Below are 15,874 nucleotides of genomic sequence, written 5' to 3' on the forward strand. Positions count from 1 at the left end.
CTCCTCTGTAAATGCTGCTTTCTTGGCCTGTAAACCTAGGCCAGAATCTAGGCACACTACCAAAGATTATTTTGCACTTTGCCTCAGCCTACTGCTTTGTAAATGGCCTCCTGCAATTATCATGTTTTAATATATTGAAAATGTAACAAAAAAAGTCAGTTCATAAGAAGTGTAGCTAGCAAGCGTAGGATGAGATTAAGGGATAAAAGACCCTAACTGAAATTCAATGGCCAATAAGCTACATGTGTTAAATCTAATTAGTGAAAGAAGTCAAAACAAATATTAACTAACATGATCTACTGAAAACCACCACTGATCTTAAACGGGAAATTCGAAGTGTTGTTGGAATAATTGTACATTATTAGTAATGTAATTTAAATGGTGGAATCCTCAACAATTATCTTTCTTTGCTTTGGAAGATGAGCACTGAAAGTACTAGCAAGCCCAGATAATGACTTGATAGATATCCTGTATGGACCAAAATGTTTCTTGTGCTGGTGAATTTTTATTTGAGTGCTGCAGGACCATTGTTTATTGCTGGAATTTATTCAACCACTCAACCAGAGCATCAAATGGCCAGATTCCATCCAATTTGACGCAAATGAACAGTGATTCATTACTTTGCACCATTATTGAAGCTCACCTCACTGCTCGTTAGTGACCTGGCTTGGACCTGGCCTATTTCTGACCAAACCAGTCAGTGTGATAAATTGACATTTGCCCTTTTTTCTGTCTCTGGGCCTGTACTGCCAGTACTGACCTTTGGCCTGTCTCCAACATCAACTGTGTCTTATCCTATTGTCTCCTGGTCCACGCACTTTCATCTGCTGCCTATTGGGGTCTAACTGTTGCAGTGAAACCCATTACATCCTTGCATGGGCCCTTGTCAAAAACCAGACAATACTTAGACAATATACCCTAGGTGAGACTGCAACAACTACTAACAGAGAGGTTGAGTGCCAAGTATGCTAGGTGGCGTATGTCATATTCCTCCTCTCTGTAGACATCCGTAGCTGGGTCTCACCCTTATGGAAAAGGTATGGTCCTACTCTTTTGCATACAGCCTTGTAGAAAGTTTTTTAACAAACCTGGTGGGGTATCCTCTGCCTCTACAGGCTTATTATGTTTACGATAGAGCACCATGTCTGTTGCTCAGTACACTTTCTGTTTTCTTAGTTGACTTCAGGACTCATTCTGACATAATCTCTCAAAATGAAGGGCGAGTAAGCAGTTTAAGATATTTTAGAATCCCTTAACAACTTCATGACTCACTCTTAGGAAATTGATATTTGTTTCAGTTAACAGTTACATGAAAGGAAATTCATCTATAGGGAGCAGACCTCTAGCTGTTACTACAGAGGAACCCAGGCATGTTGAAAGATTTCACCTCTGAAAAGAAACATTCAATGCAGGAGAAAGTAGCATCATTGATTGTGAGCTACCTTCCTGATCTTTTCTGGAACTGAACAAACCTCCCAACCTCTTCACACTTTTCCCAAGCCAATTGATGTCAAAACAGCAAGGTGAGTATTCAAGAATTCATACCCTTCAATTAAAACCTCTGTTTAAAGATAAACTAGTTGGAAAGGCCTTTACAAATCCAAACCATGAAATTGGCTTGGTCATATTAAGGAAATATAAGAGTAGAAAAGAGTAAACTAGAATGGATTACTACAATACTATGATGAAAGGGACAAACCATAAATCTTGGAGAAATTACCATTTAAAAGGAGGCATTATCCATTGGCAAAACCACTGGAATAATTAAAACACTGTCAAAAACAGGCCCTGTGTCACTCACCGGACTGTGAGTGCTTCTTCCCGGACATTTAGGAACCGTGGTCGTCCTCCATCCTGAGGGACTGCGCATGCGCAGCCCTTTCTAATCCTTCAGTGTATGTTCCTTTAACTTAATTGGCAGATCAGGCAACACTCCCTATATTAAGCACCTGTGGTCAACACCACGTTGCCTGATCTTGAAGTCTCATTCCCCATGAGTCTCTGAAGGTGTTTCCTCGTTTATTCAGCGCTGCTGATTTCTGTGGTTTCCAAACCACTTCTACCTCTGTGGTTTCCAAACCACTTCTACTACTGTGGTTCCCATACCACTTCTACCCTTCTGTGTATCATCGTGACTGTGAGCTGATTCCTATCCGCTGCCTCCGTGCACTACAGTCTTCTAACCACTTCAACTCTACCATGTATTATTGGGACTGTTAGCTGATTCCTATCCGCTGCCTCCGTGCACTACAGTCTTCAATCCACATCCACTCATCTGTTCATCATCGTGACTGTTAGCTGATTCCTATCCGCTGCCTCCGTGCACTACAGTCTTCAACCTGCAACTCGTCTGTGTTTCATCGTGACTGTTAGCTGATTCCTATCCGCTGCCTCCGTGCACTACAGTCTTCAACCTGCAACTCGTCTGTGTTTCATCGTGACTGTTAGCTGATTCCTATCCGCTGCCTCCGTGCACTACAGCCTTCAACCTGCAACTCGTCTGTGTTTCATCGTGACTGTTTGGCTGATTCCTATCCGCTGCCTCTGTGCGCTTCAGTCTTCAGTTCATCTCAACTCTCCCGTGTTTCCTCGAGACTGCTGCCACTATTGCTATCCGCTACTCTCCGTGATCAACAGTTCCAGTTCAACTCTGCTCTCCCGTGTGCCATCGTTACTGTACCTGCTGGTTGCTATTGGCTACCTCCGTGTGTCCGCAGAGACCTGCTGCTGCTACTCCTCAGCTCGACTCATCCATCTACTGCTGATCCGCTCTCCACGCTTTCCTGTGTTCCCGCTGGTCTCTACCCGCCTGTCAGCATTGGATTCGTGTCTCTCTACTTTCCCCTCTGCTAGACCATCGCCATTCTCCAGGGTCCTCCAGGAGTCCAGTTCCACGCTCTACTGATTCCTGTATATTTGTTTCCCTGCTGGTCTACCTACCTGTGCGCTGCACCTACTAGACCACCGCTTCACCCATCCAGGGACTTTGTATCCTGCCGGCCTCCGGCCGTTCAGGTATCTCTGCACTCCTGTCTGACTGCCTGCTTCTGAACCACGGTATGCATACTTCTCATTGACTGTGCTGGTGTATTGCATATCTTGCTGGACTGTGTTGGTTCTCCTCTGGAGTTTGCTATCCGCTGAGTCTATTGCCATCAATGACTGTGTTATCTCGTGCCGGATTACTTCAAGAGACTTTCTATTATTGCAGTGCTGTTCAGTCATATATATATATATATTGTGCATATTACTGTGGATCAAGTTTAAGGTGCCCGTGTATATCTTGTGTTGCAGTCTCTCCCCGTGCACCTCCTCACATATATATTTCAGTGATACAACTTGCTAGTGGCAGACCTCTGATCCCTGTTTCCAGTATCACCTGTTCCAGTATCCTCTCACATAGCAGTGGTACAACTTGCTAAACGCAGACCACTGACTCCCCGGATACCTCCACTTGGATTCCATTCCTTCACTCAGACAGCGGTACAACTTGCTATCCGCAGACCGCTGACTCTCATCACCTCCTCGTTTCTGTTGGACATTCCTCCTCACTATAGCAGTGGTACAACTTGCTACCGCAGACCACTGACTACCTGCACGTGTCCTTTGTCCATACAGTTCCTCGTGTATTATTACCTCCATATTGCCAGTGCTGCTAGTCATAGACTTTCCTGAGCATCTCATCATCTGCTATTTTCTGTTCCGTGATCACCCTGCTACCAGAGTACCATATTACCATCTATACTGCTCTGGTAAGCCTATCACCTGGTGATCCCTGGGTAAAGACTCCTAGTGCCCGTGACACCCTGAGTAACAAAACTGTATATGATATATCATCCTCTAAGGAACTAAAGGATTAACAGATGAAAGCTAACACTATGCACTAGACCGATCAAATATAATATCATTGATTTCTATGCGTAGTAGTCTATGTTCTTTTATACCATGTTATTGAAAAACTTGAGCAATAATTAGCTTTTAATAGAATATACAATGTAACGGAGATAAGTACCAATGAGCTACATTTATGGATTATTCTAAAAAAATCCTAATTGTATGCATGGCATATCTATCTAATGTATTACCACACCTTCAGAGTTCCTGTCAATATGTTTTGTGTTGCAACAACCAACTCCTCTTGGTGCTTCCGAACAGTGGGTTGAATGATCAGTTTCTGTGCTGACAAGAGAAAGTTTTTCCCAAATAGCAGAAGAGCCTTTGCTGCTTGTTCCATTTCTTGCCTCAGAATTCCATCATCACACTCTGCTGCCAGCCTGTTTGGATAAACAATATGTAGTTTTTCTGACCATGCAATTATACATATACATTCATATTTTTGTTTAAAACAATGCAGTTTTAAAATCTTTTGCCAAACTGGAAATTACTACCAAAAATTGGAAAGGGTTACAGCTCCTACAAGGCACACTCACAAATCATCTACATCATACAAATTCAATACCTAATCTTCCAAAGTGCAAATATGCCAGCCAGACAAAGATGGCATTTAGATTCACATGTTCTATTTGGGTTCCAGGGCCCCAGCAATGTTGGTCCTCATAGCCATCCTACAGACTGCTGTAGTTATAGTTATTACCTAGATTTGTCACCTCTTGTGATGAACTGGTGTGAATCACACACAGTTAATGAAGGGTAAGCCTACCTGGAAACCCCTCTTGTCCGGTAGGATGAGATATTTCCCCACTGTTCTTAAATACCATTTGTGTTCATGTTAAATTGTGTGAAAAATGTTTATGCATGTAATTGTCCCACGAGAGCTGTAACCACCTTAGTGTAATTCCAAGGCTTATAAGAGTAAAATGTTATCCTTTTCTGGTGGTATAAGTACAAATGTTCCAAAAAGAGCTAAGGTCAGGGCATTTCTCCCTCCAGGAAAAGTCAACTTACTGTTTGCAAAAAGACTGTTCCTGTGCTCGAGGATGGGCTACCAGGATTTGAATGCAATGGGAAGGTAACCTAATCCCCCTTCCCATAGTGGAATGATCATGGACTGTTGTGTCTCCTAGTGTTTCCCCCTAATGTTCTTATTTCCTAGGTCTGCAGAGCCAGTCACAGTTGGAAAGCCAGAGGTGAAATGGCAAAATCCCTAGCCAGTCAAGGTATAGGTAGCCTTAAACCTTTGTCTAAAACACACACACCCGTACTCATAGAACCCCAACTTGTGAAACAGGGGAGGTGTATGAATCAGTGCCAAAGAGGATGAACAAGACTTGGGATGGACAGTACTTGGGGTACTGGGATTATGGTTCCCACTGGACTGTCACTGCTGAGAAAGGAGGTAGATCAATCATTAGCTATTTCCTTCATCATTCCTAGGCAAAGTCTGCATTTTTTGCACAAAGTGTGTCCCCAGTAAAAGCAGGATGACACCAGGGATGAACCATTGTAACTTTAGCGGTAGAGCAAGAGAAAGCCAATCCATTGTGGAACAGTCCTGGATTTCTTAGGTGTGTCTTACATGATTTGTAACATTGTTCACATTATGGTCGCTTTGTTTTATCATGTTAAAAGTGATTTAGCCTTTTGGCAGTTATCGATTTTTATATTATATAAGTGTTTTATATTTACATTTGCCTGAATATCTACTTTGCTGTGGCTAAGGCTAAAGCTAATACTGAACCCGGTGAACTGTGGGATCATTCCTGGAAATCACTGGGGTGCTTTTCATATTGGTAGGCACAGGGTAAGGAACCAACATTTACCAGGGTATTGTGACACATACCAAATTCAAAGTGGAAGATTTCAGTGTAAACTCTCATTATGAAACGGCATATTTGTTTTGAATTATTACTAATGCATATCAATAAGACTGTATACTAAACACATAATAAAAGTCACCAAGGAACTCTGTAAAATTTGGGGCTACATGCTAAAAGCATTTATATTAGTCATGGAACTCCAGAGTGACTTGAATGGATTGTAATATTGTAGTATGTATTCTGATCTTTTAACTGCAATGTCACTGTCCTAAATGCTGCTGGAGAGGCCCCCTTTTCGCTATACGGGGGGGATGAATTTATTAAAAGGGGGTTCTCTTTTAATATTTATATTACATTTACATTAGACAAATAACAAAGGGGAAATAAAACACTATTGGGTTAGAGACCATGTATTACCCACTGATCAGGTGTAGGATCTAGTAACTGCTCTTATTATTACAGTATGTATTACCAGTCCTACTGCATCCATGATGCCAAAATCTCTTTTGTGTAAACCCTGCCAGCACTCCCTGACCACAATGCCATTGTTTTGGGGCTATATATTATTCTACATTTTCCTTTGCCCCTCATATTCAATATACAATTTCTAATCATTAAAAACTGTGTTAAAACAAATATTGCATAGATTCTCCTGAATCGAGTATTGCAACCCTCACGAACAGGTTCTCCCAAATTATTATACTGGCCATCCAGTTCACATGAGACTTCCACAATCATTTTCTGTATTAGTTGCTTATATGTTTACACAATTCTTTTTAATATAGGCTCAAAAACACATCTGTTTAGGGAGTAGCTTAACACACAAATGTGGCTTTACAATTCAAGCATTTGTGCCTTATGTATCAATGTCCATATTCCCCTCTGTATTACTGTACCGTAAATAATAATAAAAAGAATAATAATAAATCATACCTGATAGATGTGTTAGCAAATTGCTCTGTAGCTTTGGCTAATTCCTCAGCCATCTGATCTAAGTCACCACTTATCCTAGTATCATTGATGCCATCACATTCCAGTGAGATGATCAAATGACAAAGCTGGACGGCCATTGGAGATATTATTCTGTCTATTGTTTTGGTTAGAAATACTGAGCTGATATCACAGTATGAAAAGGAATCCATTGCATCCTGTAATAATATAATTATTATGATAAAATTAAACTTTTTTATTTACTATAAATATTTATATAGTGTTGCAAAGCATTTCAAGCACTAGAGGCAAAGGAGCCAGCATTGTCTGTGCTGTGGGTGATTAAGCACCCCCAATATTTGTGCTGCTGCCACTAACCTTGTTTATGCAGGGCATTTTTTAGTCCTATGTCAGGGGGGAAGGTTAACGTGGACACCACCAATCATTTTAAAAAGCTGGCTACTATGAGTAGAGATACTTTTAAGATATGGCATATGAAACAAGTTAAATGGACAATCAAGAAAATGAAATGCACATTCATAAGTAATAGCAAAGATGATTACAATGCAGTTGAAAGTTCTATAAATTTAAATGTATAATAATACATTTTTCTGCAGCTAGAACACGAAGCATATATTACATGTTCTAAACCTACTTATGTTGCCCCATGCAAAAAAAGTTAATCCAGTATAAAAATAGGCTTAAAGGCTAATAAATGTAAGGATCCACTCCTATATTGTTCACTGGGAAAATAGATTAAAATGCATGAAAATGAACAAGCTTTTTAGCAATATATTTTTTAAACAGTTTTCCATGTTTTCCACGTGTGAAGATTTTACCAATACAGTCTATTTAGTGGTAGTATGTGTTAATGTACAAGAAATAGCATATGCTGCTTTCTAACATTTGAAACACAGTGATAACATCTTAGAACACAAGGATGGGAACAACATCATTGACTTTCATTTGTCCTAAATTTATAGCGGTTTTCCTGCCTTTATGAACATGTGGCAGCACCAAAAAAAAAAGTGAAAGCTTGAGGAAGTCTGTGTAACAGGCATCGCTGCTGTACACGTACTGCCGTAATACTTGTTCTGTTATCATCATCTCATCATAGACCCTTTAGTGACCATTCCCACTGTAAATTGTGCTGGACAGTCTGACATGGTTACAGTGGGGCTGTAGCAAACCTGATACACTCATATATAGATATTTAATCAGAATATGAAACTAGAAAATAAACTATAGAACCTATACAGAGAATATATAAGATTGACCAGCTTCATATCAGTCATTGGATATCCATTCAACAAGAAAATGGAAAACACTAATCAAACACACAGCTTTTCTCTTTCACATTAGTAATAATCATGCTATAAATGTCTAGTGCGGTGTAAATCAAGAAATTTAATATGGTTACTAAAATACAATATACAATATTAAAGTTGAGCTTTGAGGCCAAAGCACATCACTTCCTAAAGGGATATAATCACCCCCAAACAATGTGGAATTATATAATCTACATAATAAAAAGAAAACCTTTTTCTTACCATGTCCCTTCATTGATGATCTACTTGCCTAGTTCTGGTGCATGCAGTACATCAATAAATTATGTAAATACATCACTCTTCTGAACTGCTGGACCCGTGTGGTCTCATAGCAACTGTCTGTCAGATGTCTGATGACATTACAGCTGGCTTCTACCTCCTGAATACACACTGGTTTATTTATTACCCAGCTCACATCTCTCAGGCTTCTCGGCCTGTACTCGGTATATCATGGAGTACTAACTGCTCTTACCAAGTACTCTGCAGCCGTCATGTTCTGTCTAACAAAGGCAAAGCAAAGATTCTGAATTATGGAAACAATCATTTTATAGAAGCTATGTGTATAAAATTTGACAGTAAAATAAAAGAATGCTTCTGGTGGGTGCAGGATTTACAATGTACGAAATGTATGAAAACATGCCTGAAGCAGACACCAAGTAATATTCCCAATATAGGGATCCAAAAATCAGTTCATCACATGCAAAGTATATTTTCACCACAGCCATGCAAACGAAAACAGAATCTTTTGTTGAATAAATTATCAGGTAAAGAACCTTGGAAAGGACATGCTAATTCAGAGATCTTGAAGAGGAAATCAAACAGCAGTTAAAAGCATTTGGAATATTTGGCAAGTTGAGCAGACGTTCTCTTGATTCTGAAATTATGTTGTCAGCATCAATATGCGAGGAAAAGTCTAGGGGTATTTTAACTAAAGTGCGGGTTTGAAAAAGAGTAGTTGCTGCCTATAGCAACCAATCAAATTCAAGTTATCATTTATTTAGTACATTCTACAAAATGACAGCTTGAATCTGAGCAATTATACCTATAACAAGGTATCTTATAAGAATAGATATGCAAAAGGTACACAAAACACAACAAACAGTAGAGGGCACAACAGGTTTTACATGTCATTTGAGCCTCTTCTCGTGTATATTTCATTATAGTCAATCTGTCCAATTATCATCAGCATCCTTCAATATTGACATCCTAAGCATTTGTTAAATATTTCTATTAATTAAGATTCATATATTATCAAGTAGCTATTCTATCTTGTGCACTCTATATGCTGGTTTATTATAATACATGTTAATGTTGTTATTTTAATAGGTACTGGGCAATTATTATTTTCATTTGTATTTTTATGTATATTAATACTTATTTATTTTTTGTAATTATTTATTTATACTTTATTTTATATTTTTTTTAGATAATTTTTCCCCATAACCTGTGGTGCTGTCTACTGATTTATTTGTGTGTGTTTTTGAAGTTTGCAAATCTATTCCTAGAAGACAGCAGTCTGGTTATCGGTAAAATTGTTAAGTGTGTTTTTAGTTAGTGCCCTTTAGGTTTGTCTTTGACATTTTCTTTTTGCTTCTGTTTATCTGCACCTTTGGGCTGCATTATTTCTGTTTTACTTGAGATATCTGAACTAACTTGCTACAACAGATTATGTCTCCTTACCAGGGCCGCCGAGGGAGGGGGGGAGCGGTTACATTTTACCCGGGCCCCGCCATTCCAGGGGGCCCTGGCCCGGGTAAAAAAAAAAACAAAAACCAAAAAAAAAAAAACATACTCTCTGACGGGCGTGACATCATCAAGTCATGCCCGTCAGTCAGTGAGGAGCGCCGCAGAGAGGACCAAGCCAGAAGAAAGAAGAGAAGACAGAAGAGAAGAAAAGACAAGAAAGAAGCTAACAAAAGGTAAGTAAAGAAACGGAAAGTCAAGGGGACGAAAACAGAAAGGGACAGTGCTATAAAGAAGGGGGAGATAGGAACAGAGTAAAAAAAAGGGGGGCAGAGAGGCACAGAGTAAAAAAAAGGAGGAAAGAGGCACAGAGTAAAAAAAAAAGGGGCATAGAGGCACAGAGTAAAAAAAAAGGGGCAGAGAGGCACAGAGTAAAAAAAAAAGGGGGAGAAGAGGCACAGAGAAAAAAAAAAGGGGCAGAGAGGCACAGAGTAAAAAAAAAGGGGCAGAGAGGCACAGAGTAAAAAAAAAAAGGGGGAGAAGAGGCACAGAGTAAAAAAAAAAGGGACAGAGAGGCACAGAGTAAAAAAAGGGGGAGAGAGGTACAGAGTAAAAAGGGGAGAGAGGCACAGAGTAAAAAAAAAAGGGGCAGAGAGGCACAGAGTAAAAAAAAAAAGGGGGGAAAGCAGCATGGAGGGCGCAGTGTAGTTGTGATGAAGGGGCACAGTAATGTGTGTGTGATGGCACAGGGGGCTTGTTGCAATGTAGTGTGTGTGAGGTAGGTGGTGGCTAATTAATGGGTGCTATTTTGTTTGTAGGGTTGTGGTGAGGCAATTTAATAGTGGGGACTATTAATTTAAGATGGGGTGGTTTGGGGGCTATTGAATGTGGGGGTGAGTTTGGGGAGAATGAGGTCTATTTATTAAACGTGACTATGAATTATTTAATGGCAGTGATGGTTACGGGAAATAGGTATTGCTGTTTGCAGGAAGGGAATAGGTTTATTTATTAAATGTGAATACTATTATTTTAGTGTTTGGGCTGGAGGAAGGCCTATTTATTAATCGTGGGTACTACTGATTTAACGCCAGGGCTGGCTGCAATTTTCTAAATGTAGCCATTTTTTTTCAAATAGGTCCTCCAACATTCCAGGATCCAGACAAGCCGCAACTGAAGAAAACAGCAGCCACAGGTGGTGAAAGTGAGAAGAACAGGTAGGAGAGCAGCATAGTGTGTGAAATGTTGTGATTCTAGTAGGGACAATGCCAATTTTTGGAGAGTGTTGTGCCCAATGTAAGGTGCAGGCCAAGACTGAACTCTTTCTGTACACACTGCATTCTTTCTATACTACACTGTGGTTCTAGATGTCCTGAAAGTCAGGAGTGCTTGGACATATGTCACGCTCCGGTGAATTCAGGAACTAGTGATTTTGATGTGCTAGCTATGCCCCAATGGTGCATTGCCACGCCCCCAATTGTATGACCACACCCCTTAAAAAATGTTTAACTTACTCAATTATAAGGGGGGCCCCATGAATTTGTTGTACCGGGGCCCTGAATTCCTCTTGGCAGCCCTGCTCCTTACTAGTTCCCTGATGCTGATGTTTCATAAGTGAAAGTAAATCTTATAAAGAATTTAAACAATTGAACAATTTAAAAGCAGAGCCCTGCCATTGGTGGGAAAAATTAACCCTACAGATGTATCTAGATAATGATAGAACCTTTGAGGATGACCTGGACATCAGCAACAAATGGAATAATACTCTAGGCTGAGACTACAAATTATAGGGGACAGAAAGTTGTGTAATTTTAAAAAAATATGCTTATGTTGAAAGTTATTTTAGAGGTGTTTAGAGACCACCCACTGTACAAAGAATGATGTACATTGGTAAGCAAGAGGATTGAGCAATGTGAGATTGGATTGATTATCAAAATGACAATCATCAGATTTGTTCTTTTTTATTTCATTTTTCTATTAAGGAAGAAACAGTGATACAAGAATAGACATATTAAAATTACAACACTATAAACAAGTATCAAAGACAGAGGAATACAAGTAAATAAATATTTTACATTTAATCATATAAATAAGTGTATAAAATTGTTTAGCAGTACATAAACAATAGTATTTGAATATTAGCCCGTGACAAGGTTAACCACAGAGGAATTACTTATTCAGCTTACAGTCTGCAGGTAAAGGCTGCAGACAGGGTTACACACATGTATAGTAGTGCACCTAGTTTAAAGGTGTGTAAGACATGTGGTACAAAGTAAAAGTATAAAGTGTGATTTAACTTACATGGTGGAGGTGCTTTGGATATGTTTTTCTTTTACAGCTGACTGGGTGTGTCTGCAGTGAGAAGGATCAAACAGAGCACCAGAAGAGACCCCTTTCTAAGGACCAGGTGGGAGTCTCACCTGTCAATAAAGGGGGGAGAAGGGGTGTAAAGTATTTAAACCTGCATTGTGCTACTGTGCAGGGTGACCAATGTCAGACAGTAGCCAGTGTCTAGAGAGGAGGACTATGTCTAGCCGGTGTTGCCTGGTGTCATCCTGATGGAAGTGTATGCCTTTTGTTGTGATGTAACAGTAAAATCATTGTTACTCGAAGTGGGGAGCAGGGCGAGCAGTGGCGACTGTGGGAATGGTGTTGTTAAGATGGCGGCGCTGCAGTAGGGACGGAGTTACGGGTTGTCCTGTGGGAGGGTCGGAGGGAGGGTGTCCGTCTTCCACGTCAAGCTCACCGACAGCGCCCTGAGGGCCTTTGAGAGCTACCAGAACAGCCAGGGCTCAATAAGTTTGAAGCCAGCAATCCGATTTCAAGGTAGTCAAGGGCAAATTACTATTCCTCGACCAGAGTGCCCTGCGGAAGTGTGAACTTTCCCGTTTTATCTATCAAATGTTGGCAGGGATAGCGCTCAAGGGAGTTTCGACTGCATCCAGCAGTACATTCAAAGCAATGGAAATATCACGCTGGACTGTCTGGGCAGCATCCAGGATAAAATCACTGTATGTGCCACAGACGACTCCTATCAGAAAGCGCGGCAGAGCATGGCGCAGGCTGAAGAGGAGAACAAGAGCAGAAGTGCCATAGTCATCAAAATGGGTGGCCGTTATGGAGGCAGAAAAGTTCAAGTCCGAAAACCAGCTCCAGGTGTCTTTGATGCTGTTCCGTCTCGAAAGCGACCTACACCAGTCAACCCTGGCCAGCGCAATCAAGAAAAGCTCCATCAATCTTTTTAATCGACCCTTCAAAGACAGGGTGATGCACTTACTGGCCCTTAAACAGTACAAGAAGCCTGAGCTTATTCTGCGCCTTCAAAAGGATGGTATTTCCATGCAGGACAAGGATTTGCTGGATGGCCTCCTGCAACAGGTGGCAAATCGAAGTGCCAAAGACTGCACTTATACCTTGAAAGACTGTAGGAGACCAGCAGCTGCTAAAAAGGATACTTGAGATGACCTCCTGGCAATCCTCACTAACCCTGTGGTTTCGATTCCTAACTTAGTGGCAGAATTTCAACAATTTGGCGAGCTGTCTGGCTTTAAAATTAACTACTCAAAATCGGTAGCACTCAACATCTCTGCGCCCGAGGCAGTGGTTGAAGGCCTGAAGCCAGCATTCTCATTCATGTGGCATCCCTCACGACTTAAATATCTGGGGGTGTTTATCAACAAGGACAACACAAAGATTTTTGAGGACAATTTTATTCCCATGACCAATACAATTTGTAGGGATCTGAGAAATTGGTGTCCAAAGGGCTTTTCCCTGATAGGGAGAGTCAATGTGGTCAAGATGAATGTATTACCACGGGTCCTCTACTTGCTCCAAACACTCCCTATACACCTTCCCACTTCTTGGTTCAAGACACTACATAAAGCAATTAGGGACTTTGTATGGAAGGGGAGACGCCCCCGTTTTAAACATGACATTTTATATATGCGGAAGCACGCTGGGGGATTACAACTCCCCAACTTTGCATTATATTACGATGCGGCCATGCTGAATAGGGTGGTGGACTGGACAAGACAGAGACTGGACAAGCAATGGGTCTGGATAGAGAGTTACGTTGTAGGCAAGGCACTTAAGTTCTCACCATGGCTATACTCACTTCCTAAAGTCATTCACCCGACCGTTTCACCAACCCTGGCTAGATGGGCCAAATTACGCGCGACTCCTCACATTTCCTCACGACATTCGCCTTTGACCCCAATATTTGACAACCCAGAGTTTCCCCCAGGACTTACTAGACAGATATTTAGATGTTGGATTGGGGCAGGGCTCCGCAGGGCCGGCCAGCTGGTGGACGCGTCTGGGGTCTTACCCTTCACCACTCTCCAAGCTAAATGGGAACTACCAAATGTGGAGATTTGGCGATATATACAGCTCCGCCATTTTCTGGGATCCTTGGAGGTTCGAGAGTCGGTGGGGCGGCCACTTACTCAGTTTGAATCTTTATGTACCACTGCAGTATACCCTAGCCATACTTTGTCTCTCATTTACAGTATCCTCATTGAACATGCTTATAATAAACAACCCACCTTCATTCGAGAATGGGAGAGGGAGCTGACTTGCTCGATACCTGAGCAAGATTGGAAAAATATCTTCTTACGCACTCAGTCAAGCTCGGTCAGTGTACGGGTGGTGGAGACACAATATAAGATTTTGACTAGGTGGTACAGATGCCCCAACCAGTTGGCTAAGATGGTTCCTGGGGTGTCAAACATGTGCTGGCGATGTATGTCGGCGCCAGGTACTCCGTTGCATATATGGTGGGAATGCATAGCTCTTAGAACTTTCTGGGATGCAGTCCTTTCAATTTCTAAGGAAATAATGGGCGTTGAACCACCTAATTGCCCCAAATACTGGTTATTGAATCATAATAAATTATCCATCTCTAAATATAAAAAATCAACAATTAAAAATCTTAGCAACGCGGCAAAGGCCGTGATTCCGGTGCATTGGAGATCGCAGAATATTCCTACCATCAAAGAGTGGTTTGCCCGCTTAGAATCCTATAGATTGATGGACGATATACTCTACTCATCAAGAGACAAATATAGGGAGTATTACCATATATGGTTCAAATGGCTCGAATTTAAGGATTCACCACTATATTCTCAGTGGAATGGGTGAACCCCCCCTCCTACCCCCCACTCCCCCCTTTTCTCCCCTCTGATCTATCCCTCCTTCCCTGTCTTTCTCCCTCTTTGTCTTTCCCCCATCCCTTAATGGTGTATTATAGTATACTAAACGGTATTTTGTTCTATACTGATGCACTGTCAAGTCTAATTCATGTAATCGTATCTTTATATGCAATATTTATAAATGTCTTTAATGCATCGTTCAATGCAAAATAGATATGTTTGTAAAAGCTGTTTAATTTCTTCAATAAAAAAAAGAATTTAAAAAAAAAAAAAGGATACTTGACCGGAAGCAAGAATGACTTCAATGCAGAGTACAATGAATACAGAGATTTATATTCAAGGATAGAGAGAATAACAAGCAGATTTACGCAGCTGGACTTTCAGCTGAAACAACTTTCCCTGGATACTGAAGATTACAAGACTATCCATGATCAGATCTTACAAGAGTATCGAAAAATTAAGAAATCCAATTCAAAATACAGTGAAGAGAAGAACCGCTGTGAATATCTCCACAATAAACTGGCTCACATAAAAAAAACAGATTGCACAATATGACCAACAACAGGTCCAGAGTTGTCATTAATGCCCATGTCCAGGTAGCAGTATCTTTGCACCTGGGCACATAACTGTTTTTTCCTTCCTCTTTTTTTCTGGTAAATGTTTTGCAGTTACCCATAGCTCCGACAGCACCAGTGAAAGTACTTACAAAAAGGAGCAGTTGGCCTACCTTTATGTTCAATTCTTGACAGTCTCCTACTTACCAAACAAAGTAGTGGAAGATACTCCACAAAACCAGTTTTATTTTTTTTTATTCCCGTCCACCCTCCCGATTTATCATTGGTTGGACTAATATCAAAAAGACAATGCAAAAGAGGATTTGCTATTTTTATTTCCTGAATTATTGCTGGAAACCAATAATAAAACAATGCATTTAAATGTAAAAAAAAAAAAAATCATTGTTACTCAGCAAGAAGTTGTATGCCTCACCAGAGGGGTGCGTGTGTCACAAACCATATAAATAAGTATAATATAAAATGTAGTAGATCCTAAATGTCATGTACCGGACCCG

At 40.6% G+C, this 15,874-nt stretch overlaps 1 pseudogene; it reads left to right on the plus strand.

The window, feature by feature from the left end:
* The first annotated feature begins 12,303 nt into the window (after window positions 1-12,303).
* LOC142143247 (RNA polymerase II elongation factor ELL pseudogene) lies at window positions 12,304-15,748 on the plus strand (annotated as a pseudogene).
* Window positions 15,749-15,874: the final 126 nt, after the last annotated feature.

Source organism: Mixophyes fleayi, chromosome 3 (genome assembly GCF_038048845.1).
Source record: "Mixophyes fleayi isolate aMixFle1 chromosome 3, aMixFle1.hap1, whole genome shotgun sequence".
NCBI lineage: Eukaryota > Metazoa > Chordata > Amphibia > Anura > Limnodynastidae > Mixophyes > Mixophyes fleayi.